At 33.9% G+C, this 16,896-nt stretch overlaps 2 long non-coding RNA genes across 3 annotated transcripts; both read right to left on the reverse strand.

Annotated features, from left to right (window-relative positions):
- Window positions 1-1,291: 1,291 nt before the first annotated feature.
- Window positions 1,292-4,620, reverse strand: LOC145791100 (uncharacterized). The gene is made up of 2 exons (XR_014330757.1): window positions 3,620-4,620; window positions 1,292-1,636 (listed from the first exon to the last, which is right to left on the reverse strand). It is a non-coding gene; the product is annotated as an uncharacterized LOC145791100 (long non-coding RNA).
- A 2,987-nt stretch (window positions 4,621-7,607) lies between these two features.
- LOC145791102 (uncharacterized) lies at window positions 7,608-10,105 on the reverse strand. 2 transcript variants are annotated; one of them, XR_014330758.1, is made up of 2 exons: window positions 9,574-10,105; window positions 7,608-7,988 (listed from the first exon to the last, which is right to left on the reverse strand). It is a non-coding gene; the product is annotated as an uncharacterized LOC145791102 (long non-coding RNA). The 2 variants fall into 2 exon arrangements; XR_014330759.1 differs by having other exon boundaries at window positions 7,608-7,991.
- Between the last annotated feature and the right edge of the window lie 6,791 nt (window positions 10,106-16,896).

A 16,896-nucleotide genomic window follows, 5' to 3' on the forward strand; every position in this document is an offset into this window, starting at 1 on the left:
TGTTATTTGCTTCCGCTAGCCCCTAATATTATGTTAATTTGTCTCAGAGGTCTTTGGTAATCCCAGGATTACTGGCCGATTACGATGCTAAATCTATAGGGGCGAGTTTGGGTCGTGACAGTAAACCTTGTGTTATGCACCAATTCCTGAAACTGTGGTATCGTTACGTACTTTCCGTGATGTGCTAGTCCATCTACTTTGTTCTGGGATACTTTCATCTTGTTTCTAGACTTGCTTCAAGATTGCACTTGAATTATTCCAGAGTTGTTTCCCATTAATTTGTATATCATTGTGTACTTTTCACTTGCAATTTTAGTATGGACTTAATTTCATTGAGGATTGGGAAGTTTGGGGAAAGTTACCAATTTCCATTTCATGACTTGTCATTGATAGAGAATTCAGATAACCGATTTTGTGCCCACAATTCTAATTTTTCCTTTTATGGTTGAAATATGTTATTCTACATACCGTGCAATTTTTACCTGAAAAAATCAATGTATGCTCCAAATTCATAGAAGATGTAAGTCAAGGTGCCATGACCAAGTCAATATTTCAAAATTACTAGGCTATCATTAGTGCTGGGATATTTGGTGCAACTTAATGAATAGTTTATAATTCTTTTTTTAATTTTTTTTAAAAATGTATTAGAGTGTTTGATTAAACTTTGACTTACTGTTTATGAGACAAAACTAGCATAAATAAGATAAAAAATAATAATAATAATAATAATTATTGAAAACTAAGAGAAGTAATCACCTTGTTTGGTTCAAATTTTCTGAATTTAATTTTCTAAAAATCAAATTTTTTATTTTTCATGTTTTTTTATTTTTAGTGAATGTTTTTTAATATTTTGAGCATTTTTTTTAACTTTTTGGATACACTTAATATAAACATAATTAAAAAGTATAATATTTGAAAAAAATCTTTAAAAAATTCACTAAATATAAAAAAACATAAAATTTAGTACATTTTCGTATTCTTGTGTATTTATTAATTTTTTGAAAATATTTTTTATAAATATTTTTCTTTTTAGATATATCTAGATTAAGTACATTTAAAATATATAAAAAAAAATTACTTAAAATATTTTTTTAAGTGTAATTCTTTTTCTCAAGCAATTTCTGCATTTGATTGTGCCATCTCTTTGCTGGAAATATGAGGCGGGCTCAGCTCAAGTCCAGATCTTCCGTAGTGTTTCTCAGTAATGCTTTCTGTCGTGCTGGGGACAAAACTTTAATAATAATAATAAAAAAAAGAAGATAAATTACATTAACTTCCCCTGACATTTAGATTTAGTACAAGTTCTCCCTTCAGATTTAAGAAATTACACCAACCTCCCCTGTCAGTGTTGGTCCACTGACGGAGACAATAATACACATGAAATTATATTTTTGCCCTCGCCTAAAAGTATGAATTTACTTCATTGCTCTCACCTCACCAACTTTCCCTTTGGCCCTTCCGTTCTTAAAACAAGTTTGGTTCTCTCTCTCATTCCTCCATTTATGATGCTCGTCTCCGATCAACCCTCACCACCACACCCAGCCGCAACCACAATCACCACCAGAAGCAACGATAGTAGCATCAAAGAACATTGCAGACACTCCCAATAGCCACCATTGACAATGTCGTCGAAACCCTAAACATAATATGTCATTCGATAAGGAAGGTGACGATTACGGTCGGATTATGGCATTGGATCTATGGAGATTGTTGTCTGGACTATCAGATCTAAAATGAGACTGAAATTCATCTCTCTCTATATGATTTTAGAGGGTGTTTGGGTGGCGTAGGTGGGCTGTGGGTAGGTAAAGTAGGGAAGTGACAGGAGAAAAGTGGGAGTGATAGGAAAAGGTTGGGGGTCTTGGCATTTGATCTAAGTATGGGAGTATAGAGTTTTGCGCAGGTGAAGAATGTGACGGTGTCATTAATGGCCACCCATGCCATCAATGCCATGGATGATGTTATGTGTTTGAGTGTGTCATTCATTTTGCTATTTAGATAATTGATGCCACTAACTTGGGGAATATAGCTGAACCATTTTATATAAATAAAGGTATACATGTTAGACCATCTCCAACGCTTCACCAAACCTGACATCAAATTTAAAATTTGGTGAAAAAGTCACTTTTTTGAGCTCCAACGGTTTCACCAAATCGATATCAAATCGAGAATTCACCAAACCTTTCACCAAAATGAGAACAGGCGTAGCATTCCACCAAATCACTGTTCCTGACCGTTGGGAGAGACCAACCGGTCGACCACTAAAGGGTTCAAAAAGTTCAAAAAAAAAAGTTCAAATAGTTTGGAAAAAAAAAATTTTGCCTTACCGGTGGACCAGGCAGTCAACCGGCAGGTCGACCAACCGGTCGTCCCGGAAAAAGGTTCAGATAGTTCACTGAAAAGGTTCAAACAATTCAAAAAAAAAATTTGCCTTCACCGGTCGACCAACCGGTTGTCCCGGCGTAGATTTGATGAAAATTTGATTTGATGAACCATTGGAGCCCTCCGTATCAGAATGAGAAAAAAGTCACTTTTTTACCCAGATTTGATGAAAAGTTTGGTAAACCGTTGGAGATGCTCTTACCTGGTTGATTTATAGTTTCAAGGAACTAATTTTTCTTGTAGACAATAAATAAATAAATAAATTTTTATTTATACAAAAAAACTTGACAAAAATGATGTGGTAATATCATTATTGTGAGTAAATTCATCTTTAATCGTATGTTTTGAAGTGAAATATCCATAATGAGTAATATTATTATGTATGAAAATTGTGTATGGATTTTTTTTGTTTGTATAACATTATTCAAAAAAATATTGTGATAGTTTTTTTTAAGTGCAAACACTATAATATATAAGAGTTTTAGAGGCCAAATGTTTTGGTCTCTAAAGGTAAAAAATTTGTTACAAAAGACATTTAGAGACTAATTTCTATCGTCATGAGGATAGTCGCTAAAAGGTCGTCCCAAAAAGTAAAAAACAAGGCTTTTAGCGATAAAATTTTGAAAATGTCACAAATAAATAGACTTTTATGGACAAAATAATTTGGTCTCAAAATGGTTTATTTTTTTAGACAAAAAATTTGGTCCTAAAAAGGATAATAATTTATCACTAATGTCTAATTTTCATTGCTAAAAATATAATAACGACACTTTTTTCAACAAAAATATTTGGTCCTTAAAAAATAATTTTGTCCCTAAATTTTGGCCTCTAAAACCTTAATTTTTTGTAGTGAAAGGAAACATTAAAATTGTGACAAATGATAGGAATGAGGAGATGGAGGAATTGAAGGGTGGTTGCCATGTGTTCAAAAGAGATAATGAATAATAGAAGAGAAATACAATGAGGGCTAAATTGAAATTTAAAAAAATTAAACTGTTGACATCAGTAAAATTTGTTAGTTGACTTAACAGTCAACTAATTGAAGGGGCAATCTGTAATGCACTTTTAAACTTCAGGGATGGGGATGTAATTTTTAAAAAGTTAATGTCATCAAAGTAAACCTCAGGAAGTGTTAGTGTAATTTACCTATAAAAAAAAAAAAATCAAAAGTTGAAGGAAACTGACGAGAACAAAGAAGAAGAAAAAGAAAGGAACAAAGAAAAAAGAGAATACTTACTCGATCACTCTTTGGCGACCCTCTACTGCGACCACCCACCACCGTGACCTCCATAGCAGGTGCCCTTTAGCGTCTTCTCCTCCACTCCCACCCACACCAATGCCACCGCCGTGAGCCTCTTTCTCTCTCGAGCAGCGATGGCGAAACACTAACCTCATCGATTTTAGAGGCTTTGGCGACGGTGGTAACGTAAGAGCTTTCCGACTAGAATGAATTTGAGTATGAATCCGTAACTCTATTGCTTTTATTATCTTCTTTCCTTTCAAAATTTTACACAGCTGATCCTATTGAGTATTTTATTAAACACAAATCTCACTTTCAATCCAAAACCTCACTCTTTCTCACCCCACTTTCATAGATTTTAATCATTATTGACTTTAGAAATCTTTTTCAAACTTTAATTCTTGAACCCTCAAACTATTTTTCTTAATTATATTCCAAGCCTTGAATAATCAAATACATAATAAATATAAGTTGGACTCGTTGTTTTGTAGAGGTTTTGAATCTAGGTTCAGTTTTTGAATCTTCTCTCTTCTCTTATTTATTTATTTATTTTTATGGTGGCGTGAGAGTTTTCCGAAACTGTGTAGTTCTCCTTCCCGTGGTGGTCGAAGTTGCCGGAAGTGGTGTTGATGGCAACCAAGGTGACGAGAGAGAGGAAGGGGAAGAGGATCGATGAGTGGATGGCTATAATAAATAAAGCTCGTCTGAGGAAGAATGGGGCTGTCAGTGACTCCGTTCATTCTTCTCTCAATTGCTTAGGGTCTGTTTGGTAACGTTTACGTTTTCAGTTTATATTTATAAAAATTTTATAAACTGGTTTTTGTTTATTTTTAGAAAAACATAAACTACAAACGCGTTTGGTAATTGACAAAATGTTTAAAAAAATTTAAAAATATAAAAAAGAGTGAGAAATAGCAAGTGGTGACAAGTGGCGGCAGAAGACGGTGGTAGAAAGTGGTGACGGTGGGTGGTGGCGGGTGGCAGCGGGTAGGTGGTGGTGGTGGGTGGGTGGGTGGGTTACTGTGGTGGGTGGTAGCGAGTTGGTGGTGGTGGTGGTGGCGGGTGGTGGGTGGTGGCAGATGGGAGGTGGTGGCGGGTGGTGGTGGTGGTGGGTAGGTGGGTGGGTGGGTGACGGTGGCGGGTGGTGGGTGGTAGCGAGTGGATGGTGGTGGTGGTAGCGGGTGGTGGGTGGTGGTGGCGGCAAGTGGGTGGCAGATGGCGAGTGGTGGTGGGTGGTGGCGGGTAGGTGACAGGTGGTGATGGTGGGTGGGTAGGTGACGGTGGCGGGTGGTGGGTGGTAGCGAGTGGGTGGTGGTGGCGGTAGCGGGTGGCGGGTGGTGGTGGCAAGTGGGTGGCAGGTGATGGTGGTGGGTGGTGGCGGGTGGTGGTGGTGATGGGTGGGTGACGATAACGAGTGGTGCGTGGTAGCGAGTGGGTGGTAGTGGCAGATGGGTGGCGGGTGGGTGGTGGGTGGAAGTGGTGGTGGTGGTAATGGTGGTGGTGGTGGTGGCGGATGGGTGGCAGGTGGCTGGTGGTGGTGGGTGGCTGGTGGTGGCGAGTGGTGGATGGTAGTGGCAGGTGGGTGGTGAGTGGTAGTGGCGGGGTGGTGGCGGGTGGTGGATGGTAGTGGCGGGTGGTGGGTGGTGGGGGTGGTGGTGGCGAGTGGGTGGTGGCTGGTGGTGGCATGTGGGTAGTGAGTGGTTGTGGTAGGTGGTGGTGAGGGCTGGGTGGTGGGTGGTGGTGACGGAAGACGGTGGTGGAAAATAGTGGCAGATGGTGGCTAGTGTTGGGTGGTAAAAAAAAAGAAAACTCAAAACTCAAAACGAAAACACATTTTTTGAGTTTACATTTTTTTGGCCAAATTTATAAACTGAGACCACTGATTTATAAATCAAAAATTTACCAAACAAGTTTTTATTTGAGTTTTTAAAATTTTTGTAAATATAAACAGAAAACTGAAAATGCAAGTGTTACCAAACGACACCTTAACTTCTGCTTCTTTTTTTTTTTTTTTAAGAGAGTTTTGGGCCCAAAATAATTTCGTTTTGGAAGCACTACAGGAAGCACAAAGACACACTACAGAGGATCTAGACTCAGCTAGACACACCTCAAATTACATTGAGAGAACCAAGTAAATAGGGAAAAAATGCTTTGAAACTACCATTCCGCTAAATCGTACAATACGTACCGTTACAAAAATTAATAAGAGAAAACTTCATAAATGGAGATGAATTTTGTAAATTTTTATATTTTTAAGTAGGATAAATTATAAATACATCTTCAAAAATTTGTTTAAAATACAAATTGTACCTTGTGGTTCTAGAAATTGCATCTCACTTCTTACGCTGTGTTTGGTTGGGGAAATTGGTTAGAGATTCGGAATAGAAAAGGAAAAGATGTGTGAAAGTATGTGAAATGTGAGTATATTTTATTCACATTTCACCTACCTTTTCCCTTTCTCTTTCTCGTTCCAAATCCCTCAACCAAATATAGCGTTAAAATTTCTAATTTTATAATAAATTACTTATTTTATTAATAAATCATCAATTCAATTAATAATTTTTAATGATAGTAGAAATTTAGTTCAATTAGTAATTTAAGTAATTTTATTATTATATAGAAGAAGTTAGAAATTTTATTTTTTCAATTAATTTTGTTATATAAAAAATTATGACAAGTAGATTATTATTATTATTTTTTTTTAATTGAAAAAGTGGGATGTGTCCCATTGAACTGAGATTGTGTTTCAATCAAAAATTTGGATAGAATTTGAAAAGAAAAAACATATATATATATATAATTATATTTTATACACTTTTTTTTCTCTTTCCTTTTTAATCTTCACCCAAGAAAACTCAACGTTACTTGGCAAAGGTATATTGATGTGTAATTATTCTTTATTACTTTGGGCTTGTGAAGAAGTATCTTGAATAGAATACGAAGGGTTGGTAAAGTGACAAGGTTTTGGAAAGAAGTGATTTTCAATTTTTATATATTTATTTGATTTATATAAGACAGTACAATGAAACTTACAATCATGATCATAAAAATAAAATACAATATATAATCAATACAAAGAAAAACTTTAAAATGAGAGAGAAAGTCCTAGTAAAGAGACATCCGGAGAATAAGACCTATACGTAAATATAAAGATTTGAACCACTTATTCCTTTGAGGTGCAAGAAATTTAACCAAACGAGTTAATCCGGTTAATTAATTATATTTTTGCATCCTCACATGTCACTTAAAAAAAAAAAAAAAAAAAACCTTGTTATTCCCGGCATCTTATAGTCCAGCTAGAGAGCTTTAATTTGTTTTACCTTCAATGACAAAATATATCACTAGTTTTTACATTTTGATGTTTGTGTCATTTTAATTTTTGTAATTTTAATTTATTCAATTTTAACTCTCAATTTATAATTTTGTGTAAATTTAATCTAATTGATTATAATTATTAATTTTTTTTATATTATTTATAGAAAATGCACACGAGCAATGTGCTATCCTTTTATAAAATAAATAAATAAATAAATTATAAACTCATTCAATCCAATGAATTAATCTTAACCAACTCAACGACCAATTTCCTTTAAAAATCCTAATATGTGTAATCAATTGAATGAAATTAATATAAAATTTAAAATTAAGAGTGAAAATTAAGCTAATTAAAATTATAAAAATTGAAATGACAAAAATAAAATAAAATAAAAACTAGCCATACAATTTGCCCACATTCAATGCCTCTATGGTGGTGGCCCGGCACGATAACGGTTGTAAGTGGAGCAACGAGTCACATTTGATGGCCTTTGAAGTGTCTTTGTGTTATATGATATCGTCGGTTGGTGAAGTGATAAGGTTTTGGAAAGGAGTGATTTTCAATTTTTATTTATTTATTTATTTATTTGATTCATATAAGACAGTATTTACAATCATAACCATAAAAATGAAATACAATACATAATTAATACAAAGAGAAAGTCCAAAATGAGAGAGAAAAGTTCTAGTAAATAAACTCACGGATAATAAAACCTATACATAAGTAAAAAAATTCGAACCATTGATTCCTAACAATTTTAACCAAACGAGTTAATCCCGTTAATTAATTATATTTTTTGCACCTTCACGTCACTTAAAATTATAAAAATGAAAATGAAAAAAGATAAAATATAAAAACTAGTGATATAATTTGCCCACATTCAATGCCTCTATGATGGTGGTGGTGGTGGTGGCGGCGGCGGCGGTGATGGTGGTGGTGGCCGACGACGACAATTAATGTAAATGGAGCAAGGCCTTTTTGGCCGTTGAATTGGCTGATATGATATCCTCCGTTGGTAGGTCACCAGTGTAGGAGAACTTTGGCCGCCGCCTGCTGTTACATGAATGTGCCATGGGTAAGGGACTTCGTTTCACCCCAATCTTGCTGGGTGCATTTGCCACAAACCCATATGATTGAAATTTGATTAATTTAGATGGAGTGATGAAATTGAAATTAGACTTATAGCGTAGAGATTAAATGGTTTAAATTGAAATTATAAAAATTAAATTGAAATTTGAATTAAAGTATAAAGTGAAAAATACAATTAATCAGGAGATGAAGCCTGTTTTTCAAAATTATATTATTAAACTGCTAATTTATGAATGATTCTACAATGTTTATAGACTGACCCCCCTTGAAATTTAAAAGAATTCTTAAAAAAATTACAAATTTTTTTTAAACGTTTGATCTTTTTAACAAAATAAATTTTAAATACGTCAATTTAAATTATAATTTTTTAATTTATTTTCAATCTAAATCATCTACCAGTTTTCATAAGGTAAAATTGATGAAAAACATATTTTAATTGTTAAACTGAACAAAAAATAATATTTTAGATTTTTTTTGTACATTTGCATTGACTTTAATAACTAAAATATCATTTTTTTATCAGTTTTACTTAACAAAAAAATTCAAAATTTATTTTGCTAGAAGAGTCAAACTCTGAGTTTTTTTTTTTTTTTTTGGTGGTAATTTTTCAAAATTCTTTTATTTACCTTTTAAGTCATGACTATTCTTACAATTTTTAAGATGACTTTCAATTATTTTACATATTATGTAACAACATCAATATATTAGTAGATATTTTTTTTAATGAAATATTTTTAAATCACAATTATATAGTTCACAAAATGCATGAAATTGGCGTCCATATATGAGACCGTCTATAAAGGGTCAGTGCATATATGATAGGGTAAGTAATATTCAAAATACTAAATCCATTTTTATTATGGAAAATGTTTTGTAGCTCGAAAGTTTTCCCCTCAAATCCCTCGTTTTGGACAGTTTATTTTTTTTTTTTTTTTTCTCCTTTTGTCTGAAACAGAGGGAGAGAGATGGAGAAACAAAGGGAAAAAGACAGAGGAGGAGAGGAGAGAGGGAGAAAGAGAGAGGAGGAAAGGAGAGAAGGGAAACAGAGAGAGAGAAACGACAATGGCGGGGCAAGGCGATGGTGATGGAGGGTGCGACGGTGGATGCTCACCCTTGCGATTTCTGGCTCTGATGTGTTGACGATGAAGATGAAGATGATGTGTTGATGATGGTGATGCTGATGAAGATGTTGTTGTTGTTGTTGATTTTTTTTTTTTTTTTTCTAGTAGATCAAGATCTGAATCCAGATCTGATGATGATGTTGGTTGATGATGATGTGATGAAGAAGATGTTTGTTGATGATGATGATGATGTTCTTCTTCTTCTTCTTCTTCCTCCTCTTCTTTCTCTTCTGCGTCTTCTTCTTCTTTAGACAAACGGGAAGGAAAAAAGGAAAAAAAAAAAAAAAAAAACCCAAAACGACGTCGTTTTGGGATTTCAGGCAATTTGGGGGGCTTCCAATTCGAGCTACGTAGCGCGATTGTTTTATTATATCCTTTCTATATTTATTATTCTAATCCAATTGGAGAGGTTTTTCGACTGATACCACATTCGTGTCCACCAAAGGCTCATCTTCTCTTGTAGGTCATGTAGGTCTCAAGAGTGAGCCATACAAAAATCATCTTGATAAGAAATAATTTAGAGAAACATTATAAAAAAAAAAAAGAAGAAGAAACACTGATATAAATATAACAGAGAGAGAACTTACTACCAGCTAGTTTTCTTGCAGATGTAACTGGTTGAAGTATGATGAACATCAGCATTATGAACCAGAAGAAGAAGAAGAAGCTATAAAAATGGGAAGAAGAGGCTTTGCTCAACATTTTCAAAGACAGAGAGAGAAAATGGGGATTTTTTTTTTTTTTTGGGGGGGGGGGATGCACAAATGATTATGGGTGTAAAGTGCACTTTTATGGTTCACATATATATAGAAAAAAAAAATGATTAGAAGCTCTAATAAAGGAGTTTTAATGGGAGTGGATCTCATTGTGATGTGATGTTTTCGTTTTGATTTTGGTTTTTTTTTTTATTCCCTGTCACATCTTTATAACTCAATTAGAGTTCTAAAATTAGAGAGATGTATCATTACTCTATATAGAATCATTTACTGCATACAAAAGAAATAGATAGATCTTATATATATTTATATTATTATTCAAACTATGTGTGGAGACATAATTTTTGAATGACAAACACGTGGCCGAGGTGTCACCGAAATACCAACCGAGGTGCCACGTGTCCTGGTCATGACGCCGAGATCATCTCGGCTAGGCCAAGGTTATCTACGAAGATACCGGAATCCGGGATAAGCGGATAAGGGACAAGATCCCTAGAATGAGAGAGGACTTCAGTTTGGGTAAAGATAAGACTCTTAGAGAGTTTATCCCAATCTTACTGGGAGTCCAAGATTAGCAGTAATCCTAAGTCCATTGAAGTTTGGCTTCTATTGGGACTAGGTTTGTGTTGGCTATAAAAGAGAGACACCCTCATGAGTCTAAGGTATGCTTTTATGCTCTGAATAGTGAGTTAAGCACTTTTGCTATCTTTGAGAGATAACTGACTTGATCGTTGGAGTGCCCCCGAGTGGATGAACCACCGCCGTAATCTCTTCTTTTTGTGACAGGTCGTTTGGGCTTAATCTATTCTGTCAGTGTTCTCCAGCTGAGTACTTGATTGGCAGTGTGGTCGTAAATTGACACACACAATTTGGCACTGTCTGTGGGAAAGAAAGGAGAATAGATGGCTAACGACAGATAGAAAGAGAAGGTTGGAGACGACACCCCTACTAGGAGTGGGAAGCATATTGACCTTGATGTCGAAGAAGACAACTGCAACGAAGAGACTCGTGATAAGAATCACAGAGGAAAGGACGTCGGCCAGGAGGGCGGCGTACCAAAGAAATCAGACCGGAGCGGGTATTATAACGAGGACGACCTCTAGGTATGGAAAGATAGATACTTGCGGAGGGACGAAGAGATGAAGAGAATGGCGAACAAATTGGCAGACCTGTAAACGGTCATCAATTTCATGATGCAAAAAAACGTCATGCAGCCACCGTTCCCACTACAAGATACGCTGATTCCAGCGGCCAAGAAAGGTGCTCAGAAAGGGGGGCAGAAAACGGTTCCTGCAGTCCCTCAGCATGGTGGGACCAAGGGACATTCTCACTGGCCTTCGCGGGAGGTCGGACATGGAGAATCCCAGAAGACACGTCGAACAAAAGAAACCTGCACTAAAGAACATCGGGATGTTCAGGAGAAGGAACTCTGTTTCGACACGACCAATGGAGGGAGATTCAAAAGGACTCATAATGACACTGGAAGTAGTACACCAAAGAGGGCTGGAGAATGATGCTTGGGAGTTGGAATTTTGAAGCTATGGTTGGTTTAACACTTGTTGAAATTTTAAAAATTTACAAGTTGAAGTTAAACAGAGGACATGTTTAACACTTGTTGAAATTTTAAAAATTTACAAGTTAAAGTTAAACCGAGGTCATGTTGAAAGAAAATTGGTTTAATACTTGTTGAAATTTTAAACAATTTATAAGTTGAAATTAAGCCAAAGTTATTTCTAAAGAAGTACTTACATACTTACCGAGATAAAAACGTTGGTTTGCATAACCGAGGTATATCACCCGAGAAGATTACACAGTTAAGGTGTACGTTGAAGACATGCAAATTATTCTAAAACATTGATGAAAACAGACTAAGTCTTGGTCATATTTGAGCCGACAAATGATGACCTCAGTAATGAAGGGTAGAGCAAGTTTAGCTGACGTGATAAAAGAAATAATATAGGTTCCATCACCTCAGGATGCCGAGGTAATAGAACCTAGGGGCAGTTGTGGGGGGCATAATTTTTGAATGACAAACACGTGGCCGAGGTGTTAACGAAGTGCCAGCTGAGGTGCCACGTGTCCTGGTCATGATGCCGAGATCACCTCGGCTAGGCCGAGGTTATCTACGAAAATACCAAAATCCGGGATAAGCGGATAAGAGACAAGAGTCCTAGAATGAGAGAGGACTTCAATTTGGGTAAAGATAAGACTCTTAGAGAGTTTATCCCAATCCTACTGGGAGTCCAAGATTAGCAGTAATCCTAAGTCCATTGAAAAATTATGTCAATCCTACTGAGAGTTTATCCCAATCCTACTGGGACTAGGTTTGTATTGGCTATAAGAGAGAGGCACCCTCATGGGTCTAAGGTATGCTTTTTATGCTCTGAATAGTGAGTTAAGCACTTTTGCTATCTTTGAAAGATAACTGACTTGATTGTTGGAGTGCCCCTGGGTGGACGAACCACTGCCGAAATCTTTTCTTTTTGTGACAGGTTGTTCGGGCTTAATCTATTTTGTCAGTGTTCTCCAGTTGAGTGCTTGATTGGCAGTGTGGTCGGAAATTGGCACACACACTATGTATACTATTATTAGAAGTGTACACCACCTTGGTGCAGTCTATTAAGTGTTGTTTTGAAAAGATGGTTAAAAATTAATTTTTTTTTTTTTAACTATTTCATGTGAGAGGTGATGTGATCCAAATGGATTAAAAGCTAACTTTTATGTATGCTGCCAAAATAGCCCAAATTTCTTTCTCTTCTATTGTCAAGTGACCTTTCCATCTAAAAAAGAAAAAATAAAAAAATAATAATTAAAAGAGAGGACAAGGCTTTAATCTGAGATCATTATTTACTTAATTTATTAAAGAATACGTTCATCACTTAAATAATATAAAATACATATTAAATTCAAAATTAAAATTTATATCTTAAGCACAGCTTACACCCTTATACATATATATCTCTTTTCACAAGTAGGGGAACTACAAGACGAAGACTTGGAAAAGTCTTTAACAACTTGACATATTCTGTAACTTGGAAAAGACCTCCAGGGCGTATACTGGAAAAGTCTACTTAAAATAAAATAATAATAATAATAATAATAATAATAATAATAATAAAAAGATACTTCGTGCAGATATTTTCTTATATTCTTCGTTAGATTAGCTTGCAGACGATATAGATGTGTCATATCATAAATTTGCAAATCAATTTCCTGAGCCAATGAGGCTAAAGAGTTAGAAATCTAATCTTATCCATGCAAACGATATAGATGTCTCATATCATAAATTTGCAAATCAATTTCCTGAGCCAATGAGGCTAAAGAGTTAGAAATCTGATCTTATCCATGCAAACGATATAGATGTGTCATATCATAAATTTGCAGATCAATTTCCTAAGCCAATGAGGCTAAAGAGTTAGAAATCTGATTTTATTCATGCAAACTCTTGCATGATTGGCGTAATGAAAGGGTAAGGCCGTGTGAGAAAGGCTATTGAAAGTTTTCTCAATAAGTAATGTTAAAGATTCTGAATGTTTTATCAATATTTTTATTAAATATTCTATATAGGTGTTAAATTTACATGAGATTTATATGGTGTGAGTCTTACACTCATACGAAACATTTGGTAAGATGTTAGTAAAGCATTTGAACATTTGGGGGTGTCTGGCATTTTTCTTTCTCAATTGAGCTTATTGTCTAATAGTAACTGTAATAATTAGTAGTGTTTTTCATTAAATATTAAAAAAGCGTCACTTATTGTCAATTTTCAATAACAGTTTGAAAATTTTATTATAGAAAACAACACTAATTGTAAATTTTAACACTAGTTTAAAAAATTTGTCACAAAAAATGCCAATTATTAGTGTTTAGCGACATATTTTGAAAATCATCATAAAAAAATCATTTTTAGTGGCAATTTTGCTAGGACCAATTTTCAATGACAAATTGATACAATTTAATGAAAATTAAATCCAATTATTAGGATCTGTTGGCAATTTATTCAATTATTTATATATACACATATTTAGGAAGTACTTAAAAATAAAATGGGAAAAACACACACAAAAAAAAAAAAAAAAAAAAACGCACAAAAACAATCATCTTTATAACAAAATAATTTCTAAATTTTTAATTTTATCAAGTTAAACACTAATATTTTGATTTATTTTCAATTTAAATCATCTGCTTATTTTCGCTAAGTAAAATTAATGAAAAATAAAATTTAAATTATCAAATTTAATAGAAAATGGTATTTTAAATCTTTTCTGTACTCCTACATTGAGTTCCCTAAAGATTAACGAAAACTTGTTTAGAAACAAAATTTGAAAAATCAAACCAAACATAGCCGCATTCATTTTTTGAGGGTTTTCTTTTTCGTATTTTGTTATCTTCATTAATTTATTTATTTTTAGTCAATTTCTTATTTTTTAGATTTATCTAACTTAGATCCATCTAAAAATAAAATATTTATGAAGAACATAATTTAAAATTTTTTTTGATAAATACCCAAAAAAAAACTGAATTGATTTTTTATTTTTTTTTTGTATTTAATGAATTTTGTATAAAAAAAAAATTGCAAATACTTTATTTTTTAAGTATATCTAGATTAGGTGAATTTAAAAAGGATGCTCAATTGAAAAGTCCAATTTTGGGCTTTTCTTGCCCAAATGTCCAAGCACTAATCTATTATGTCCATAAGGACAAGCTATTGCAAAATAACCAAACTAGTCATGTATATATATATATATATATATATATTGTTTCCAAACCAAATCTTAAACAAACTAGTGCCTTTCTCTCTCTTCTCCTTATCTCCATTGTCGCCGTGTTGCCGACTAATCACCATCACCACCATTCCTCCCGTCTCTCTCTCTCTCTCTCTCTCTCTCTCTCTCTCTCTCTCTCCTCTTTACCTCCGTTGTCGTCGTGCCGCCGACTGATCACCATCATCGCCATTCCTCTCATCTCTCTCTCTCTGGATCTGTTGTTGTCGAGCTGTCGTTGGAGACCTGTAGATCGACCTCAGATCTATAGATCTGTAAACCTTAACCACCACGCCGCTACAAATCTGTTAGATTTGGCGTCTCCATCATCATCGCCTTCGCGTTGTCTCCATCATCGCCGCCGTCGTCGATCTCTACGTCACTCACAACTACTTAGTCACCACCAATGTCCCCTCCAAAATAAAAGACATATATAAATAACTCGATTATTTCGTCAATCAATAAACTTAGATTTCCATTAATCAAATCTCTATAGTTGCATTTCTTTCATGAAAAAGATTTACAGAAGGAGTCCACATGCAATACATATTTAATCTTTTCTAAGTTAAATCCATAGCATGTGTGACAATTCTAAACAAGAAAATAATCAACAAAAGAAAAGCCTCAAGGGTTTCAAGTTTTGAGACTTAAGCCTGGTTATACAAAAATGGTTAACAAACCTAGACAATTTAAGCCCATAGCTTGCTAAAAGTAATCACAAAAGATATAGATCATCGTGTTTTAAAAAATATTCCTACGCCTTCAGCTAAGCAGGATTACCACATCATTTCCTACATAAAATCCATGAGTGATAAATGCAAAATCCAATAGAGATATCTTGGCAAAGTATATATATATATATATATATATATATATTTTAAGCAACCTCAAATACATGAATGCAAATGCCATGCCAGGCTCCAATGTCATAAGCTTTCAATTCTTTTGAAAACACATCCAAAGTTCTTTTTGGAAAGTTCATTATCTCAATGAAATTCAATAATAAAACAGAGCAGTCACTACAACAAATTTGGGATTTAAAGATAACAAATTTATCCCAAAATATACACATTTTGTCACCCAAACTAATTATGGCGAAAAGTTTTCCTTACCCATTTTGTCGCCAAAATGTTGTTGCCAAAAGGTTTTGGAGACAAAAAAATAAATTCGTCATTGAAAATGATAAATTTGTGATATTTTTTTTTTTTTAGTCTCCAATACAGATTGTTGGGAACATATTTGCAAGTAATTAGCGATGAAATATTTTATCATTAAAGGAAGAAATTAGAAACAAAACTATTTTGTATAAATATAAAAATTAGAGACAAAATAATTTTGTAGTGTTAAATATAAACAAAGTTGAAAAAAATTAGTCGAAGAAGCTACCAATAGAGACAAAAACAAATTCATCATTAAAAATATGAAATAATGTCGAAAAAAAAATTCATCACACATTGAGAGTAATAGTAACAAAATTTTTTGTCATGACAAATTCATTTAGCAATGAAATAAAGAATGCATGACAAAATTAGTCATCCATCTAAGCCAAATAAGGGACAAAAAAACCTTCTTTAGGGATGAAAATTTTTGTCACTAATTCTAGAAAAAAAAAAAATTCACATTATATAGCTATTTTATCAAAATTTGAATTTTAATTAAGCAAATATATCCCTATTCATTTTGAAACCTGTTTACTAAAACAATTCCATCACAACTTAACTTAACTTAACTCGGACAAAGTCACAGGACTAGTGTCTGTACCTAGTCTCTTAATATTTTTTGTAACAAAATTTATATTTTTAGAGATAAAAAATAAAATAAAAAACTTGATTTTTAAAAATCTTATATGTTATAGTGAATTTGCGATAAATATTAAAAAAAAAAAACACTGATATAAATATATAACAGAGAGAGAACTTACTACCTGGATTGGTGGCTAGTTTTCTTTCAGATGTAACTGGTTGGACCATAATGAGCATCAACATTATGAAGCAAAAGAAGAAGATGCTTTGCTCAACATTTTGAGAGCAATTGAGAGAGAGAGAGAGAGAGAGAGAGAGAGAGAGAGAGAGAGAGAGAGAGAGAGAGAGAGAGAGAGAGAGGTATTGGATAAAAAAAGAAAAAAAGAAAGATACAACTAATGATTATGGATGTACGGTGAACTTACATATGTATATATATATATAATCATTTACTAAGTTAGTGTTTATATATTACATAGGGGTGGTTTGGATATACGAAATAAGTTTACTTTTTGATTTTTTATAAA

The sequence above is a fragment of the Camellia sinensis genome, chromosome 5, assembly GCF_055761805.1.
Source record: "Camellia sinensis isolate YWXY chromosome 5, ASM5576180v1, whole genome shotgun sequence".
NCBI classification, from domain to species: domain Eukaryota; kingdom Viridiplantae; phylum Streptophyta; class Magnoliopsida; order Ericales; family Theaceae; genus Camellia; species Camellia sinensis.